Source organism: Callithrix jacchus, chromosome 1 (genome assembly GCF_049354715.1).
Source record: "Callithrix jacchus isolate 240 chromosome 1, calJac240_pri, whole genome shotgun sequence".
Lineage (NCBI taxonomy): Eukaryota > Metazoa > Chordata > Mammalia > Primates > Cebidae > Callithrix > Callithrix jacchus.
Genome location: NC_133502.1, coordinates 147,276,497 through 147,295,312, shown reverse-complemented (window position 1 = coordinate 147,295,312; position 18,816 = coordinate 147,276,497).

Below are 18,816 nucleotides of genomic sequence, written 5' to 3'. Positions count from 1 at the left end.
AGGAGAAAGTGAGCGGGCGGAGACCTGCAGAGAAAGAATGAGCCGGAAGGAGCCTGGAGAGGCACAAGATCAGAGTCCAGATCCAGATGGCGGGTTAAGGCCAACTCTACTACCAACTACCACCAACAGGCAGGCCCTGTAGACAGGACAGGCTGAGCCCCAAAGGGTGGAAGGGAAGCTAAGCAGGCCCCTTCTGGTGGGCTTGAGTTTCTCAGGGAGCAAGGTTAGGTTGTCTGATGAGGACATTAAGGCAAGTCAGGAGGCTGTGGAACAGTTGCCCTGTGGAATGAAGGGCACTGGCCAGGGATTCTCAGGGCTGCCAGATGAGGGAACCACCACAAGTATGCACAGAAAAGGAAAGCTGGACTCAAAGGATGCCCAGGATCAAATAAGCAGGACCCTCCATTTGCTGGGCTGGGGGTACAGCTGCCACTCAACCCAACTGCCCAAGTGGGGAGAGACAATGGAACAAGGCCTTTGGGGCTGCCTGGAGACGCAGCTATTCTCATCAGTGAGAGGGAGTCCCCCTCCTCACTGCCCCTCCCTCTCTCCGTTTAGAAGCCTCTCCCTTTTCAGCACCAGCTTCATGCAGGTCTGCATTCTGAGTGCCTGGCATCAGGCATGGAGACCAGAGAGGACAGTATGTCACATTTACACACACACCCAGGGCAGGGTGGACAGGAGCCCCAGCCAGGAGGCCTCCAGCTAGTTTCTGACCCTGGGACCCTGAGGCCTTCCTCTGCCTCAGTTTCCCCATCTAGACAATAAGTATAAGGTCTTTTAGGCCAACTGACTGTGCCATGCATGGCATGGTAACCTCTGTGACCTGTACATACACCCCAGATGAGTTCCTGGAAGGATGATCAACCCCTGTGACGCCTAACTAACCTGACACATTCTTCTATTGTTTCTTATTCCGTCCTCAGTTGATAAGGCCATTGGACTTTGTAGCCGACCTTGGCCAACCTTGTGACTCCACATCCTACGACCCCTCCCAAACTGTCACTTCTGTAACTTTCAGTTGCTTACCCCCCAAACTGTAACTTCTGTAACTTTCCGTTGCTTACCCCAAACCTATAAAACCAACTCCTATCCCACTGCCCTCCACTGACTCTCGTTTCAGACTCAGCCCGCCCACACCCAGGTGAATAAACAGCCATGTTGCTCACGCAAAGCCTGTTTGGGGAGTCTCTTCATTCAAAGCACGCCTTTTAACAATAAGAAGGCTAAGGAATCCAGGAATCCAACAATAAGAAGGCTAAGGAATCCAGGAATCCAACAATAAGAAGGCTAAGGAATCCAGGAATCCCTAAGTCCCCTGGCCAGAGTGGACCTTCTAGAGACTGAAGATTTCTTTATGAGTGTGTTTTTTTAATCATCTGAGCTGCTGGCAAGGGAGAGTGGGAAGGTGCGGTGCAGGGCTGAGCTCAGAAGCACAGACATGGAGTTAACTGCGGAACTGTCTAAACAAGATCTGAATGGAAACGCTGCTCTGTTAATTAATGGCTGCTTTTGAGGTTATTAAGTTAGACTGGGTAGGTGTGTGGCCTTTCTTTCTACTGCCCTTCCAATTAACAGGCACTTTGCTTGGTAAATGTTAATTTAGAGTAATTGGGCATGCAGAGGAGGGGAGTGCAGGCCCGGGAAACAATGCTCCCTCTACTGTAGGTTAATTGCTGGTAAACGTTGTTCTGGGCAGCCCTGGTCCCAGATGAGGATGATTAATGGCCATGGAGCACAGGCTGAAACCCTCTGGGGTCAGCAGAACTGTGGCAGGCTTAACCCCTCAGTGACCAGGATGAGGGCGAAATTTGAGTGACTCCTACTGGGTTTATGAGCAAGAGACCTTGAGGTGTGTTCCTCACCTGTGAAAGAGGTTCAGGGGGTCACTTCTTGCAGGTAAATTAGGAAAGTCAAGCACGAAGTTGCCAAAAAAAATGCTTCATTCCACTGACAGATGGAATAACTCGTTGCAGCTGTGATTACCCTGGGTATTATCGTGTAAGGAAATAACATTGATTTCCCCTTACCAAAAAAAAAAAAAACAACAACAAAACTCCAAAGTCCCCCACTTAGCCCTGCTCTCACCACAATTTCTTTCAGCCAAGTCAACCTGTGCTGGTCAGTTTGATGTGTGAACTTGTGAACAGTCCCGTATTCTAGCAAATGCGAGCCTAGGAATTCGTATGAAAGTATATTGTAGATGATGTTGAAGTCAGTTGACTTTGGGTAAGGAAGTTTGTCATAGATAGCCAGGGTGGGCCTGATTCAATCAGTGGAGCAGGGCTGAGGAGGTCCTGAAGAAGGAATTCTGCCTGTAAACTGCCCCCACAGATCCTGTCCCAGGGCCCCAGCCTGCCTTTCCTGAGGGCCTGCCCCACAGATTCCATAATGATGGAAGCCAGTTCCTTGCAATAAAACTCTTAATCTATGTCCCCTTCAGGTTCTGTTGGAACTCTGATTGATACACAACGCAAAAGTCACTCCGGGCCAGGGACATTGCCCTGAGCCAGGCTTCTTTTCCCAGCTTACCTCTCTCAGAAATGCAAATGAGGGCTGGCTCATCTCCCAGCTCTCAGAGCCACCTGGTAAGAAAGTTCCTGTGCTCACCCAGGTCCCAGAGGCTCCCAAGCCCAACTGTCTTCTGGGTTAAGGATTCTACAATCATCAGGATAATTTCTTCCCTGAAAACTTCCTCTTGGAAAAAGCGCATAGATGGATACATTTTTCTTTGGAAGATAGATAAATTATTGTAACATGCATGGGATTGTACCTATACATGCTTTATTGTGAAAAAGCCAATGGATAAGTATTTTAAATGTATTAATTTTAAAACCTCTAGGTTGTAATGGAGAAGAATAAAAGAAGAACATTGGATACTCTTCATGTAAGAAAGGAGGGAGGAATACAAAAATATGTTCGTATTTACACAGTAATCACTGGAAGGACAAATTAACAAAGACAGTTGTCAGTAGAGGTGATGGCTGGACTGAATTGGACAAGAATGAGAGAGAATTCTCAGGGAAACATACTCTGATTTTTTTTCTTCCAATATGATCTCAAGGTGATTTTTAATTAAGTGATTATTAATTCAAAAAATAAAATTAAAAACATTTATTTCACAAGGAGTTCCTAAGCACCTCTATGATGGACTCTAAGAACAGAGAAATGAATCAGAAACTGTGTGTGTCCACATAGTTTGGGGTGTGAGTGTATGTGTGTGAGTGAAAGAGAAACAGACAGACAGACATTGCCAGCTTGGAGAGGGAGGATATCTAGAATGGATGGTATGAGTTTTGAGCTAGGAGGATTCACATAGGCAGAGAAATAAGGGCATTTGGTGATATAGACTCACCCCATTCCCCATATCCTACCCACACCTTTCTTTTCCCCTCCCAAGCTGAGTGTATTTCAGACTTCTCCCTCCCTTTTAGAAAGAGTAGAGTTCAGCAGAGATACTTTCCAATCTCTAGTGCTTTTCTCTCACAAGATCATTTTAGGGCACTGGACCCAGGATGGGAACATGGCTTTTGGGGAGAAGATGAGCAGAGAGAAAAGAGGCCATTCACAGAGGCCGTCAGCAATCGGCTTCATTCTTCAGTGAGACATCCACATCCAGGGCTTCCAGGGGGCACAGCAGGGTGGGGTGAAGCCGTGGGCAGCGGGTTAGGTGGGGGTCCCCTGGTCATCCACCTAAAGCACCAACCCCTGCCACTCAGAAACCCCAAAAAGATACAAAACTGGGGAGGAAATGTATTGAAAGCATTCACAGGGAGGCTAATCTGTGGCTAGAACATTTCAATAAGTCTCTTTTTTTATGGGGGAAGGGTGAGGAGGACCTGAGGGTCATGCTTGAGTAATGAACTGCCTCAGAGGAAAGCGAGTTCAGTAGCTCCAGCGTTTGGGGTTTGCTAGGAGGCGGTCTATGTTTGGAGAGAGAGCCTACCTTGTCAGCAAGAGGAGAACCACAGCTGAGAGCCATCCCCAGCAATCCTCCTCCAAACCAAGCTTGGCCTCTTCTTAAAAGCGTAGCTGTTTGGTACAGCATCGTTTACGTAAAAATGGAGGGAGGCTTTATGTGTAGTTGGATATATACGTTTATGTACATATGAATGCATTCATGCATGCACGCCTCTATACATTTGTTAGTTTATATATGAAATATCCCTGGAAGAATCCAGCAATATTGGTGATATCGCTTGCCTCCAGGAAGGAAAGCTGAATAGCCCAGAGATTATATCAATTAGCAGACAAAATAGGCTGTCATAAGAAGTGACCCCAAAATGCAAGGCTTAAACAAGATAGCAGTTCAATTCTGTCTCACATAGCAGGGCAGGTACAATGGTGACAAAGTGTCAGGGACTCAGGATCCTTCCATTGTGTGGCTCTCTCTGCATGGAAGTGGATGGCTCACCATCACCTCTGCAATCCAGCAAATAAGAAAAGGGGAATAAAGAAAGTGAAAGGCAGCTGAGCATAGTGGCTCATACCTGTAATCCCAGAACTTTGGGAGGCCGAGGTGGGCTAATCACCTGAGGTTTGGAGTTTGAGACCAGCCTGACCAACATGGAGAGACCTCGTCTCTACTAAAAATACAAAATTAGCTGAGCATGGTGGTGCATGCCTGTAATCCCAGTTACTCAAGAGGCTGAGACAGGAAATCACTTGAACCCAGGAGGCAGAGGTTGCAGTGAGCAGAGATTATGCCATTGCACTCTAGCGTGGGCAACAAGAGCGAAACTCTGTCTCAAGAAAAAAAGAAAGAAAGTGAAAGACACGTCCATCACTGAATGTTAAGCACATGGCCTCCACTCACCTCCCACTAGCCAAAATTTAGTCACTTGGACACATCTTGGAAATGCCCTCCTTAGCTGAGCAGTCATAAGTATAGCTAAAATTGGAGAGTTTGTTTCTAAAGAAAGAAGGGCAGAATAAGTATAAAGGACAACCTGTATTCTTTATCCGGGATGGGATGAAAGGGGCATATTCACTTCATACATCCTTTTAGAACCTTTAAGAATTTTTTTCCCCTGTATCCTCTTGATAGACCTTTCAGTGTCTTTTGAACCAAGTGAATTGGGGGGAAAAAAAGAACTTTGAAAAATATATTACTTTGGAAGTCACAAATTGATCACATGCATCCACCTCTCCACTATACCATGGATCCATGGGAGTAAAATACAAAGTATCTTTTAGAGAGTGAAATCAGATCAGTGTTGGAAAACAAGACAGGGTTCCAGCAGATGAGAAAGTCTGAGAAAATACTAGAAGCTAGAAAGTAGATGGGATTGGCTGGGCTCAGTGGCTTATGCTTGTAATCCCAGTACTTTGGGAGGCTGAGGTGGGCAGATCACCTGAGGTCAAGAGTTGAAGACCAGCCTGGCCAACATGGTGAAACCCCATCTCTACCAAAAATACAACAATTAGCCAGGTGTGGTGGTGCATGCCTGTAATCCCAGTACTTAGGAGGCTGAGGCATGAGAATCTCTTGAACCCAGGAAGTGGAGGTTGTAGTGAGCCCAGATGGCACCACTGCACTCCAGCCTGGGCAAAAGAGCAAGACTGTGATTAAAAAAAAAAAAGTAGATGGGATTAGATCAACTGAGAAAGGGCAAAGGTAAACCATAGCCCCAAACACAGGATGAAGAAATTTCCTTCTCAAGGGAGCCCTAGAGAAACCCCAAACTCAGAAACAAGAGACAGAAAGCAAGGGTAGGCCAAAGGATAACCATCAGAGTAAATGAGCGAAGAGCTGCATTCACAGTGCCTGGGCTCCTCGGGGCTCCTCCCTTCTCCTATCCCCTGATTAACGTATGCTCAACCCGTAAAGGAACTAGCAGTAATTTTGCCTTTTGCGTCTCTAGGACCCAATCATTATTCTCAAAAAATGTGGGTGATCTATCCAGGAAGAGACCCTAACATAGGTGTCTAAAATCACGAGAGAAGCAGAACAAGAACAGGGTTGGAAGACTATGTAGGCTTCCCCAACAAATATATATGGCCAGTTTGGGGTGAGAGGGTGTATTACTCCATTCTCACGCTGCTAACAAAGGCTTATTCAAGACTTCGTAATTTATAAAGAAGAGATTTAAATGACTCACAGTTTAGCATGGCTGGGGAGACCTCAGGAAACTTACAATCATGGCAGAAAGGAAAGGAAACATGTCCTTCTTGACATGGCGGCAAGAGAATGTGTGCCAAGTGAAGGGGAAACCCCTATAACCATCAGATCTCATGAGAACTCACTATCACAAAACAGCATGGAGGTACACCCCCCCCATGATTCAATTACCTCCCACCAGGTACCTCCCAGGACACATGGGGATTATGGAACTACAATTCAAGATGAAATTTGGGTGGGACATAAAACCAAACCATATCAGAGGGCATGGAGGGGTGGTAGAAGGTCTTTTGTCCAAGAGGAAATTATAGCAAAATACTGCAGTCCATTATTTAAATACCTCCTTACCTTGACAGGTGTGGACATCCCAGGCTGCCTGCTGCAATCTAGAGGGGAGCCTGCTGACAATGTGGCCCATCCACTCGAGGGCACCTGAGCTGGCCCTCCCCTTCCAGGGAGATGCCTCTTGTGGAAGCAGGCCACATCAGCTATCCATACAGATTCATCTATCTAATCCTTCATTTAGGAAAGTGAATGGAGAGCAGTGGAGCCTCAAATATTTGAGAAAAACCAATAGCACAACCAAGTTGAATAGACATGAATAAACAAAAAGAGTACTTTGGGAGGCCGAGGCGGGTGGATCACGAGGTCAAGAGTTCAACATGGTGAAACCCCGTCTCTCCTAAAAATACAAAAAATTAGCTGGGCATGGTGGCGCATGCCTATAATCCCAGCTACTCGGGACGCTGAGGCAATAGAATTGCCTGAACCCAGGAGGCAGAGGTTGCGGTGAGCCAAGATCGCGCCATTGCACTCCAGCCTGGGTAACGAGAGCGAAACTCCGACTCAGGAAAAAAAAAAAAAAATTAACCAGGTGTGGTGGCACATGCCTGTAATCCCAGCTACTCAGGAGGCTGAGGCAGAAGAATCGCTTGAACCGGGGAAGTAAAAGTTGCAGTGAGCTGAGATAACACCATTGCACTGCAGAAAAAAGAAAAGAAAAGAAAACTCCAATGGAATATGAATTCAAGTCAAAATTATATTCCAGCAATGCAAGGAAAGTTTATCATGTATGCATTCAAATGTAAAAATTACTCATGGAAGCACTTGTGCAAAACAAACGGAATGTAAGACTAAGATTTCAAAAACATGAGACTCAAACAAAAACAATGATACCTGAATAAAAGTGAGGAAAGTAAAATCTACATTAAAAGACCAAGATTTGAACATTGACAGTTGTGTGGCTGGGATTAAATACATGCAATTTTCTTTCTTTCTCTATAGATTTTTATCATACTTCGCTCTGCAGTGATTAATATTTGCATAACCACAACATGGTAAATGCTATTTTTATCCAGTTTAAGTATTGGATTAGAAGACTTGACTGTAGTTCCAGAACAGAATGTAAATGTTATGGGAGGCTGAGGCCGGTGGATCACTTGAGGTCAGGAGTTCAAGATCAGTGTGGTCAACATGGTGAAACACCATCGCTACTAAAAATACAAAAATTAGCTTGGTGGTAGTGGTGTTTGCCTGTAATCCCACCTCCTAGGGAGGCTGAGGCAGGAGAATCACTTGAGCCTGGGAGGTGGAGGTTGTGGTGAGCTGAGATAGTGCCACTGTACTCCAGCCTGGGTGACAGAGTGAGACCCTGTCTCAAAAAAAGAAAAGAAAAGAATGTAAATGTTATAAGCCATGAAAATGGGAAGAATGGTGATCATATACATTGACATGGAAGAACAAACACTTTGTAATTAAGGAAATGTAAGATGTAGAATAACATGGATAATATGACCATATATATATACATATCTCTCTCATATATATGAACATAGAGATAAATAACATATATATAAAACGTACAGATATATAACATCTATAAACATACAGATATATAACATTTATATATAGGGTCATATTATCCATATTATTCTGCATATGTATATATAAATGTTATATATCTGGTTTTGTTGCTTTTTTTTTGAGATAGAGTCTTCTCTGTTGCCCAGGCTGGAGTGCAGTGGTGTGATCTTGGCTCACTGCAATCTCTGCCTCCCAGGTTCAAGCAATTCTCCCACTTCAGCCTCCCAAGTAGCTGGGATTACAGGTGTGTGCCACCATGCCTGACTAATTTTTGTATTTTTAATAGAGATAGGTTTTCACCATGTTGACCAGGCTGGTCTCAAACTCCTGATCTTGTGATTCACCCACCTTGACCTCCCAAAGTGCTGGGATTACAGGTGCGAGCCACTGCACCCGGCCTGTGTTTTATAACTATGTGCATTTTTATATGCATAGCAAAACACCTGGAAAACTTTCATTCACTGTTTAGTTACTACACTTTTATAGCTTTTGAAATTTTACAACTATGAATAATTGTTATAATAAAAAATGTTAAATAATAGAATACCAGTTTGAAGATTTACCAAATTTTTAGCTGCCCTAGGAGACATTGCTTTTGGTAAGTCCTCAAGAAAAATAATCTGATTAAGTAAAGAACTACATTTAGTAGAACTCAATTTAAAGCTAGGTAGAAACCTCAACTATTTTCTAACATGAAAACAAAACAAACCTAAACACTCCCACAGACCAAAGACCAAAGAAAGATCAACACTGCCACCTATTGAGGATTTACTGGAGAACATGCTAAGTTGAGGTTCTTTTATTTTGATTTTTAAACACCTTTTGAGATCTACACAGACCTGAAACCTGGGTTATCTTCCACCAGGCACATGGGTTCTTAGCCCTAGAAGTGAGAAATCAGGACAATACTGAGGGATGGCTGGGAAGCTATGAGCAACAGTTTAAGAAACAGAGCCTGTTCAGCCTAGTAAAGAGCCCACCCAAAGGTTCTTGATCTCAGTTTCTCACTTGCTGTGCTAGAGGACAAAGGCTGGGGGTGTGGGATGCTGGCAGACGAGTGGGGAGGAGATAAGGGCTAACTTACATCATTCTGCTAGAAAGAATGTTTTAACTGATACTTTCCAAAAATAAGCTAATGTTCTGTTGAAACAGTGAATGGACCCTGCTCACTGAGTATGTGTCAACAGAGAAGCACTGTGACCCTCCATCCTGGAAGTTACAGAATAACATCTGCATTTCTGAGGGAGTTAGATTACATGACTTCTGCATACACTTACATATCTAACAAATTCTTATTGATGCCCCCTCTATGTTAAATATTATGCAAGGCCCCTTCCACCCAGAGTCACAGATCCCATTCAGCTGGCTTTTGGAATGATTCAAACATAGCCAAGGCACGAGTTAGTCCAGCAGGAATCAAGCTACATATTTGGTGAGTCATCCTGTGAAACCCAGACTGTATCTGGCAAGCACCAAATGTCCATATCGAACTTAACCTTAGGACATGCTCTTTAAAAACACAGGCAGTGACTGGACACGGTGGCTCACACCTGTAATCCCTTTGGGAGGCCAAGGTGGGCAGATCATGAGGTCAGGAGTTTGAGACCAACCTGGCCAACATGGTGAAATGCCATCTCTACTAAAAATATAAATATTAGCTGGGCGTGGTGGCGTGCACCTGTAATCCCAGCTACTCGGGAGGCTGAGGCAGGAGAATCGCTTAAAATTGGAAGGCGGAGTTTACAGTGAGCCAAGATCGTGCCACTGCATTCCAGCCTGGGCAAAAGAGCAAAACTCTGTCTCAAACAACAACAACAACAGCGTAGGCAGTGTGAGGCGATGAACCAAATTCTTGTTCCTTTTTAAAGTAAAAGTTGACAATGAGATACCATCTCACACCAGTCAGAATGGCTCTTATGAAAAGTCAAAAAATAATAGATGGTGGGGAGGCTGCTGGGAATATAAAGTAGTTCAGCCATTGTGGAAAGCAGTTTGGAGGTTTCTTAAAGAGCTTAAAACAGAACTACTCTTCAACCCAGCGGTTCCATTACTCAGATACCCAGGGGAAAATACGTTGTTCTATCCAAAAGACACTCACATGTTCATTGCAGCACTATTCACAATAACAAAGACATGGAATCTACCTAGGTGCCCATCCACGGTGGATTGGATAAAGAAAATGTGGTACATATACACCGTGTAATGCTATACAACCATCAAAAACCAAACGCATGTTCTTTGCAGCAACATGGATGCAGCTGGAGGCCAATAACCTAAGCGAACTGACGCAGAAACAGAAAACCAAATATCGCATGCTCTCAATTATAAGGGGGAGCTAACCACGGGGTACACATGGACACAGAAACGGGAACAACAGGCACCGGGGACTGCTGCAGGGGGCAGGTAGAAGGTAACAGGGGCTGAGAAACTACCCATTGGGTCTATGCTCATTGCCTGACGGACAGAATCAATCATACCCCAAACCTCAGCATCACACAATATAATCATGTAAAAAATCTGCGCACCTACACCTTGAATCTAAAATAAAAGTTGAAGTGTTTTTAAAAATCACAGAAAAAGGAACTTGAGAGAATAAATAAATGAATAAAGGTTGAAAATATGAACATCCCAATAAGATCAAAACAGATTTCATTCAATCATTGGTTTTTTAAAAACGTAAAAATTGCATTAGAATCACAAAATAGTAGAGCTGGAAAGACTTCCAAAATCATCTGGGTAACTCTGCTCATAAGCTAGGCTGAGGTCTAAATTGCTATGAATAAGAATTCTGGTTTTCATCTGGGAGAACAAGAAAAGAAATGTAAAGAGATGAATAATATGTACAGGGTTTATTATTCAGTCAATGTACAATAAAGGGAATGTAAAAATTGATCATAATTATTGAGAATGTAAAAATATTCTTTCACTTTAAATAATTTAAATCAGAAGACCCCAAACTTCATCTTACTACAAGGTACTGGCTTCTGACTAAGGAGAGCTCATTGTTTTAAAAAGAATGACATAAAATATGATAAAAATATAAACTAATTAAAGGACAATGGAAGTAATTGATGGAATAAATAAACAGAATAGCAAAGGGAGGCCAGAGATTGGTGGGGCAGTAAGAAATCCCGTTATAAAAGCTTGTAGGCTCTGCATTTGGGGAACCACAAGATGAAAGACTCTGCTTATTTATAAAGTAAATATCCATCTCCATGGCTATATTCTGTTAGATTGGTCCATATTCATTTGGGATTCCTTTAACTGGACGTTCGTTCATTCAACAAGCTCCCCTTAGTGCCTGCTGTGAGCCAAGCCCTGGGCTAGGCAAGAGCTTCACAGAAATGAATCAGATACCGTTCCTGTTCTCCAGGCATTCACAGCTAGTTGCAGCAGCAAGCCTTAGAAACACACAGAGACATAAAATTAATACAAGGCCTTAGAGGCAAGCATGTGCACAAAATGATGGCGTTGGAAACAGAGTGTGGTGGGAGCCATTTAGGGAAGACCCCTACAAATCTGGACAAAGCACCCCAAACATGCGAGAATCCAGAGCATCCAAGGACCCAGCAGAGCTAGCACCCAAATAAGCACTGAATCTATTTTGTTAATTTTTACACTAGGTGCTTGGAAAAGGAAAGGCATAAGAAACCGTCTGCTTTGCCGAGCATGGTGTCTCATTCCTGTAATCCCAGTACTTTGGGAGGCTGAGGCAGGTGGATCACCTGAGGTCAGGAGTTCAAGACCAGCCTGGCCAAATATGGTGAAACCCCATCTCTACTAAAAATACCAAAAAAATTAGCTGGGTGTGATGGCACACGGCTGTAGTGGCACATGGCTGTAGTCCCAGCTACTTGGGAGGCTGAGACAAGAATCACTTGAACCTGGGAGGCAGAGGTTGCAGTGAGCTGAGATCATGCCATTGCACTCCAGCCTGGGCGACAGAGCAAGACTCTGTCTAAAAAAAAAAAAAACCATCAGCTTCTCTTAAGGGGAAGAGAGGGAGAACAAGAGTCCTAAACTCTCTAAGGGGATTAAAATGGGAATGAGGTGCAATGAGATGAGCCACGTGATTTGGAAATGCAGTAGAGGATCAATGATGCACCAGCTGGCAGGATGGGCAACAACAGTGGAGGAAATGCCTTCAGATGTGAGACTTGGAGTTGATTCAAGTTAGCAAAGCAGAAGAGAGGGAAAAGTGCAGTTCTGTCAGAGGGCAGAGCAGAGCAGAAAGGCAGGAAGCAGGGTGCATCTGGACATGCAGCATGGCGCGCACATGACGTATGGTGGGTGGCAAGAATGGCAAGGCGAGACCAGGTGCAGTGGCTGACGCTTGTAATCACAGCACTTTGGGAGGCCGAGTGGGTGGATCACCAGAGCTTGGGAATTCAAGACTAGCTTGGGCTTTATGCTGAAACCCTGTATCTACTAAAAAATAGAAAAATTAGTTGGGTGTGGTGGCTGGTACCTGTAGTTCAGTTACTCAGGATCCTGACGGGGAGAATCACTTGAACCTGGGGAGGTAGAGGTTGCCTGGAGCTGTGATCGCACCGCTGCACTCCAGCCTGTGTGACAGAGTGAGTCCTTGTCTAAAGGGGGAAAAAAAAACTTTAAAAACCTGGCAAAGGTGAGTTTTACTTGTTCTTTTTTTTTTTTTTTTTTTTTTGAGGAAGGGAGGAAGGCAGGAAGGGAGGGAAGGAGGAAGGGAGGAAGAAGGAAGGAAGAAAGGGAGGAAGGGGGGAGGAAGGGAGGGAGGGAGGGAAGGGAAGGGAAGGAAGGAAATCAAGCAATGAGAGAGACATTGCTGACCTGGATCTAGAGGTTTACAAGTTGATTTCTTTTTTTTTTTTTTTTTTTGAGAGAAAGAAAGAAAAAAAAATGAGTAATGGAGAGGAAGAAAGAGGAAGAGAAAGAGGGAGGGTGAACAGAAATATTGCTTTATTCTGAAAAAAAATGGGTATTAATAATGGCCAATCAATGTTTCATTTAAAACTATGAGTAGGTGTGATGTGGTATTGACAAGAATGTATATTTTGTGTATTTGAAGTGGAGAGCTCTATAAATATTTATTAAGTTTACTTGTTCCGGATCTGAGTTCGAGTCCTTGATATCCTTATTAATTTTCTGTCTCATTGAGTCTAAGTCTCTATGTATCTGGGTGTTAGGATCGTTAGCTCTTGTTGTTGCATTGATCCTTTTACCACTATATCTTTGTTGCTTTAAAATCTATTTTATCCGATACGAGAATTGCAACTCCTGCTTTTTATTTATTTATTTATTTTTGCTCTCCATTTGGTTGGTAAATCTTTCTCCATCCCTTTGAGTCTTTGTGTATCCTTGCATGTGAAACAGGTCGGGATGCAACATGCCGTTGGGTTTTGGCTGTGTCTTTTGATTGGGGGATTTAGTCAATTTAAATTTAGGGTTACTGCCATTTGATGTTAACTGGCTGTTTTATCCATTCGTTGATGTAAATTCTTCTTTATGTTGATGCTCTTTACTTTTTGGTATATTTTTAGAAAGGCTAATACTGGTTGTTTCTTTCTGTATGTAATGCTTCTTTCAGAAGCTCTTGTAAAGCAGGCCTGGTGGCAATAAAATCTCTGAGTACTTGCTTGTTTATAAAAGATTTTATTTTTCCTTCAGTTGTGAAGCTTAGTTTGGCTGGATATGAAATTCTGGGCTGAAGGTTCTGTTCTTTGAGGATGTTGAATATTGGCCCCCACTCTCTTCTGGCTTGTAGAGATTCTGCTGAGAGATCTGCTGTAAGTCTGATAGGCTTGCCTTTGTGGGTAACCTGACCTTTCTCTCTGGCTGCCCTTAGTATTTTCTCCTTCGTTTCAACCCTGGTGAATCTAACAATTATGTGCCTTGGGGTTGCTGTTCTTGAGGAATATCTTTGTGGTGTTCTCTGTATTACCTGGGGTTGAATATTGACCTGCTTTGCTAGTTTAGGAAATTTTCCTGAATAATATCCTGAAGGGTATTTTCCAGCTTGGATTCATTCTCTCCGTCACATTCAGGTACACCTATCAAACGTAAATTTGGTCTTTTCACATAGTCCCACATTTCTTGGAGACTTTGCTCATTCCTTTTTATCCTTTTATCTCTAATCTTGTCTTCTTGTTTTCTTTCATTAAGTTGGACTTTGACCTCTGATATCCTTTCTTCTGCTTGAACAATTCGAGTGTTTAAACCTGTGCATACTTCTTGGAGTTCCTGTACTCTATTCTTCAGTTCCATTAATTCACTCATACTCCTCTCTAAGTTGTCTGTTCTCAATAGGATTTCATCAAACCTTTTTTCAAAGTCCTTAGTTTCTTTATGTTGGGCTACAACATGTTCTTTTAACTCACAGAAGTTTCTTATCCATTCCCTGAAGCGTGATTCTGTTATTGGGATGCGCTCGTTCTCCATCAAGCCTTGTTCCATTGTCGATGTGGAACTGTGATCATCTTTAGAGGGAGAGGCGTTCTGATTTTGAGTATTCTCAGCCTTTTTACGCTGTTTTTTTCCCATGATTGTAAATTTATCCTCCTGTGGTCTTTGAAATTACCAACTTTCAGATTAGGTCTCTTGAGTGGACGTCCAAGTTGTTAGTTCCCAGGGCCAGAATGGGGCGTTAAGACTGATGGTGCTTTTCTGCCCAGGATTCTCCTGTCTGGCTTCCTTCTTGTGTCCATAATAGGCGACTCTGCCTTCCCGGGGCTCCAAACCTTGGTCAGAAGGGGAACCAGTCCCGTTTACTCTGCCCGAGAGCTGCCGCGCCGAGATGCCATCAGAGCTGCTGCTCCAGTCTCAGGAGTTGTGCTGGGGACCTGTGTGGGTCCTCCAAACCTTGGTCAGAAGGGGAGCCAGCCCTGTTTACTCTGCTCTGAGAGCTGCCACACCGAGGTGCCGGCGAAACCGCTGCGCCCGGCCACAAGAGTCACGCTGGCTACCCATGTGATTCCTCCACTGGGGATCTTCTGCTCCGTGAGCAACCAGAATTTGTCTGAAAGTGTGGCGTCCTCTAGTTTTCTGTGCTTTCCCTGAGAGCTGCAATCCCGAGATGTTAGCAATCGGCCATCTTGGATCGTTCCTCCCTTTTTTTTTTTCTTTAACAGACTTACTGAGGTATAGTTTACACATCATAAAATCCCCATTGCATGTGTACAGTGAATGATTAGTAAATTTTCAGAGTTCTGCATTCATCAACAAAATCAAGTTTTGAAACATTCTGTCACTGGTAGAGAGTCGTGACTGCAAGTTGCCCAGGTTCTTGTTTTGAACAAAGAGTTGGACAAAACGCTCAGGAAAGCAAAGAAAGAATGAAGTAACACAAGAACGAAAGCAGGGATTCTATTGAAAACGAAAGTACACTGTGTGGGAGCAGCCCGGCTGCTCAAGAGACCAGATACAGAATCTTCTTGGGTCCAAATATCCCCTAGAAGTTTCCCTTTGGCCACTTCATGTAAATGAAGTGGTATCCACAATCAGTCTGATTGGTTGCAGAGAGCAGCCAACCAGAGACTGAAGTTACAAAGGTCACACTCCTGTGCAAACAATCAGAGGCTAGGGTGAAATTACAAAGTTATACTTCCATGCAGATGAAGACTGACTCTTCCTGATTGGTTGTGGACGGCAACCATTGAGAGGCTGCAGGGAAGTTACAAAGTTGCAAAGGAAGACTCCGCGGCAATCAGTCTGGTTTGTTGCAGACAGATTTCCCATCTGCAGGGCAGAAAGGTGAAAGGGAGTAGCCTCTGGTCCTTTTGTTACTTAGGCATGGAAAGTTAGGGTTTTCCTTTCAATTTAGTTCTAGGAAGTTGGGGTGAAACAGCCTTAAGTTCCCTACCTCCAGACCCTGTTCTCCTGCCTCAATTCCCATTATCCCAGAAAGTTCCCTTGTGACTTTTTACAACATTTTCATCCTACTTCCTTCACTTAGCATCAGGGTTGTGAGGTCATCCACATTGCAACGTGGATCAAGCAGTCTTGTAAACTGTGGTATAAATATCCCGCGTCTTAAACATCAGTTCACCAGTTGATGGACATTTAGCGTGTTTCCATTTTTGACTATTGAATTATGCTGCTGTGAATGTTCACCTACAAGACTTTGTGTGGATATATGTTTTAACTTTTCTTGGATTAGAGTTGCCAGATTTAGCAAGTTAAAATACAGGATGCCAAGTGAAATTTAAATGTCAGATAAACAATACTTTTTTTTTAGTATAAATATGTTCCATGCAATATTTTGGACAAACTTATACTAAAAAATTGTTTGTTTTCATCTGACACACAAATTTAACTGTGCATTCTGTATTTTATCTGGCAGCTCTGCTGATACCTAGAAATGATATTAGTGGGTTACATAATAGGTTTCTGTTTAACCTCTTAAGATACCACCAATCCGTTTTCCAAAGGGATTCTTTACATTTCAGCAGCGTGTGAGATTCATCTTTTTCTCATCTTTATTGACACTTGGTTATCTTTTTAAAACTATATCATTTGAGTGTGTGAGAAGGGGTTTCTTGTGGTTTTAATTTCATCAGGTCTTTATAAAGAATTATGTTTATTAGCTATTCATATATCTTCTTGGGAAAATGTCAAATTCTTTTGACCAATTTTTACTTTGTCACAGTCCTACATATAGTTTACAGTATTCAGAAATCACTTTATAAACGGTTGTCGAATTACCATTTAAACATTAATACCTAAATAATTTAGAACATTATTTTAAATTTTAACCCTACCATCACAAATCTCTGAGCAATGAATTCGTTCATCAATTTTTAATTGGGTCATTTGTCTTTTTATTGAGTTCTAAGAGTTTTCTAAGAGTTCTTTATATATTCTGAATACAAATCTCTTATCAGATGTATGATTTGCAAATACTTTCTCCCAGGCTTTGGCTCATCTTTTCATTCTCTTGTTTTATAATGCCCCAAATATTTTAGTTTTGGAGAAGTCCAATTTATCAACTTTTTAAAAAATAAATTTTGCTTTTGAATTTTGCTTTTGCTATTAAAATCTTTGCCTAACCTAAGACCACAAAGATTTTCTCCTGTTTTCTTGTATAGCTTTAGCTCTTATCCTTAGATGCATAATGAGTTGAGGGTCTAATTAACTTTCTCCTTTTCCTTCCTTTTAAAATACGAATATCCAATTGTCTCTGCACCATTTATTGAAATGACTGTCTTTTCTCCTGCTGAATTATCTTTGTGCATATCTTGGAAGTCCATTGGTCATATGTGAGAGTTTATTTCTGGACCCTTAATTCTATCCCATTGCTCTATATGACCAATTATCCTTGTGCCAGTAAACACTCCTGATAATTGTAACTTTACAGTAAGTTTTGAAATTGTGTAATTTGTCTAATTTTGTTATTGTATTTTAAAATCATTTGGGGTCTTTTAGACATTTTGCATTTCCATATAAGTTTTAGGATCAGCTTGTGAATTTAAAGAAAATCTTTCTGGAATATTGCTAGGGATTGAGCTGAATTTATAGGACACTTTGGGGAGAATTGCCATCGTAACAGCATTGAATTCTCTAATCCATGAACATGGACGTTCTCTTCATTAATTTAAATCCTTTGATTTTCCTCAGCAATATTTTTCTCAATTAAATAAATGTATTATTGTATTTTTCGACACTATTCTGAGTAGTTTACCTTAGAAGGTATTTTTCATTGCTAATATGTCAATTTTTAAAATATTGATTGTGTTTCCTACAACCTTGCTTGCTAAGTTTATTGGGTCTCATAAAAAATTTTTTTCTGGTGGATTCTTTAGACTCTAACCGGTAATATTAGTTGTAAAGACTCTTTTCCCCAATCTAATGTCTTTATAGTCTTTTTGTAGGGAGAGGGAGCAGGGACTGGATAGAACCTCCATGACAACATTGAATAGAAATGATGAGAGGATGTTCTCTACTTGTTCCTGACTTAAGGAGAAAAATATTCTCTTTCACCATTAAGCATGTTGGCTGTGAATTTTTTACAGATGCCCTTCACTACTAGCTTGAGGAAATTGCCTTCTATTTCTAGTTTGCTGAGTTGTCATAATGAATGCAGCTATTTAGTTATTATAATGAGTTTTATTGTTTCTTCTATTAGTATGGTATAACCCATTTAATTTTTTGATATTAAATGAAGCTTACAGTCCTAGGATATGGTCCATTTGGCCCTGGTGTATTAATCTTTTTATCTGTTGCTGGATTCAGTTTCCTAATACTATATTTTAAGGATTTTTGCATCTCTCTTCACTGGCTTTAAATACTTTTAAAATATAGGTATTTAAAAGTGTAAATTTCCCTTTAAGCAGTGTATTAGCTGTACACCATAAATTTTGACATTCTGTACTTTCAATTTGTCTAAAAATTTCTGACTTCCTTTGTGACTTCTTCAATACATGGATATTTTAGAAATGTGCAATTTAATTTATAAATATTTGGGGCTTTGTAATTTTCTGTTGACATCTGACTTAATTTAAACATGGTTGGAGAACATACTTTTACTATTCCAATCCTTTTAAGTTCATTGAAACTTTTTATGAAATACCATGTAGTGTTCCCTGGAGAATGTTCCATATGCACTGACAAAGAGTGTGCATTCTGTTGGTGGTGGGTGGCGGTGGTGTTAGGACAAGCTGACAGCATTCTTTCATATGGCTGTGATTCTCAATTGAGTCATTCTATCAATTATTATAAGGTGTCAAAATCTCCAAATATTATTAAATTGTCCATTTGCCCTCTCAAGTCTATGGTTTTTCTCATTATTTTGTGGTCCTGTTAGGTGCATATACATATGTTAACTGTTGTATCTCTCAAATATATGACTTTTTAAAGAA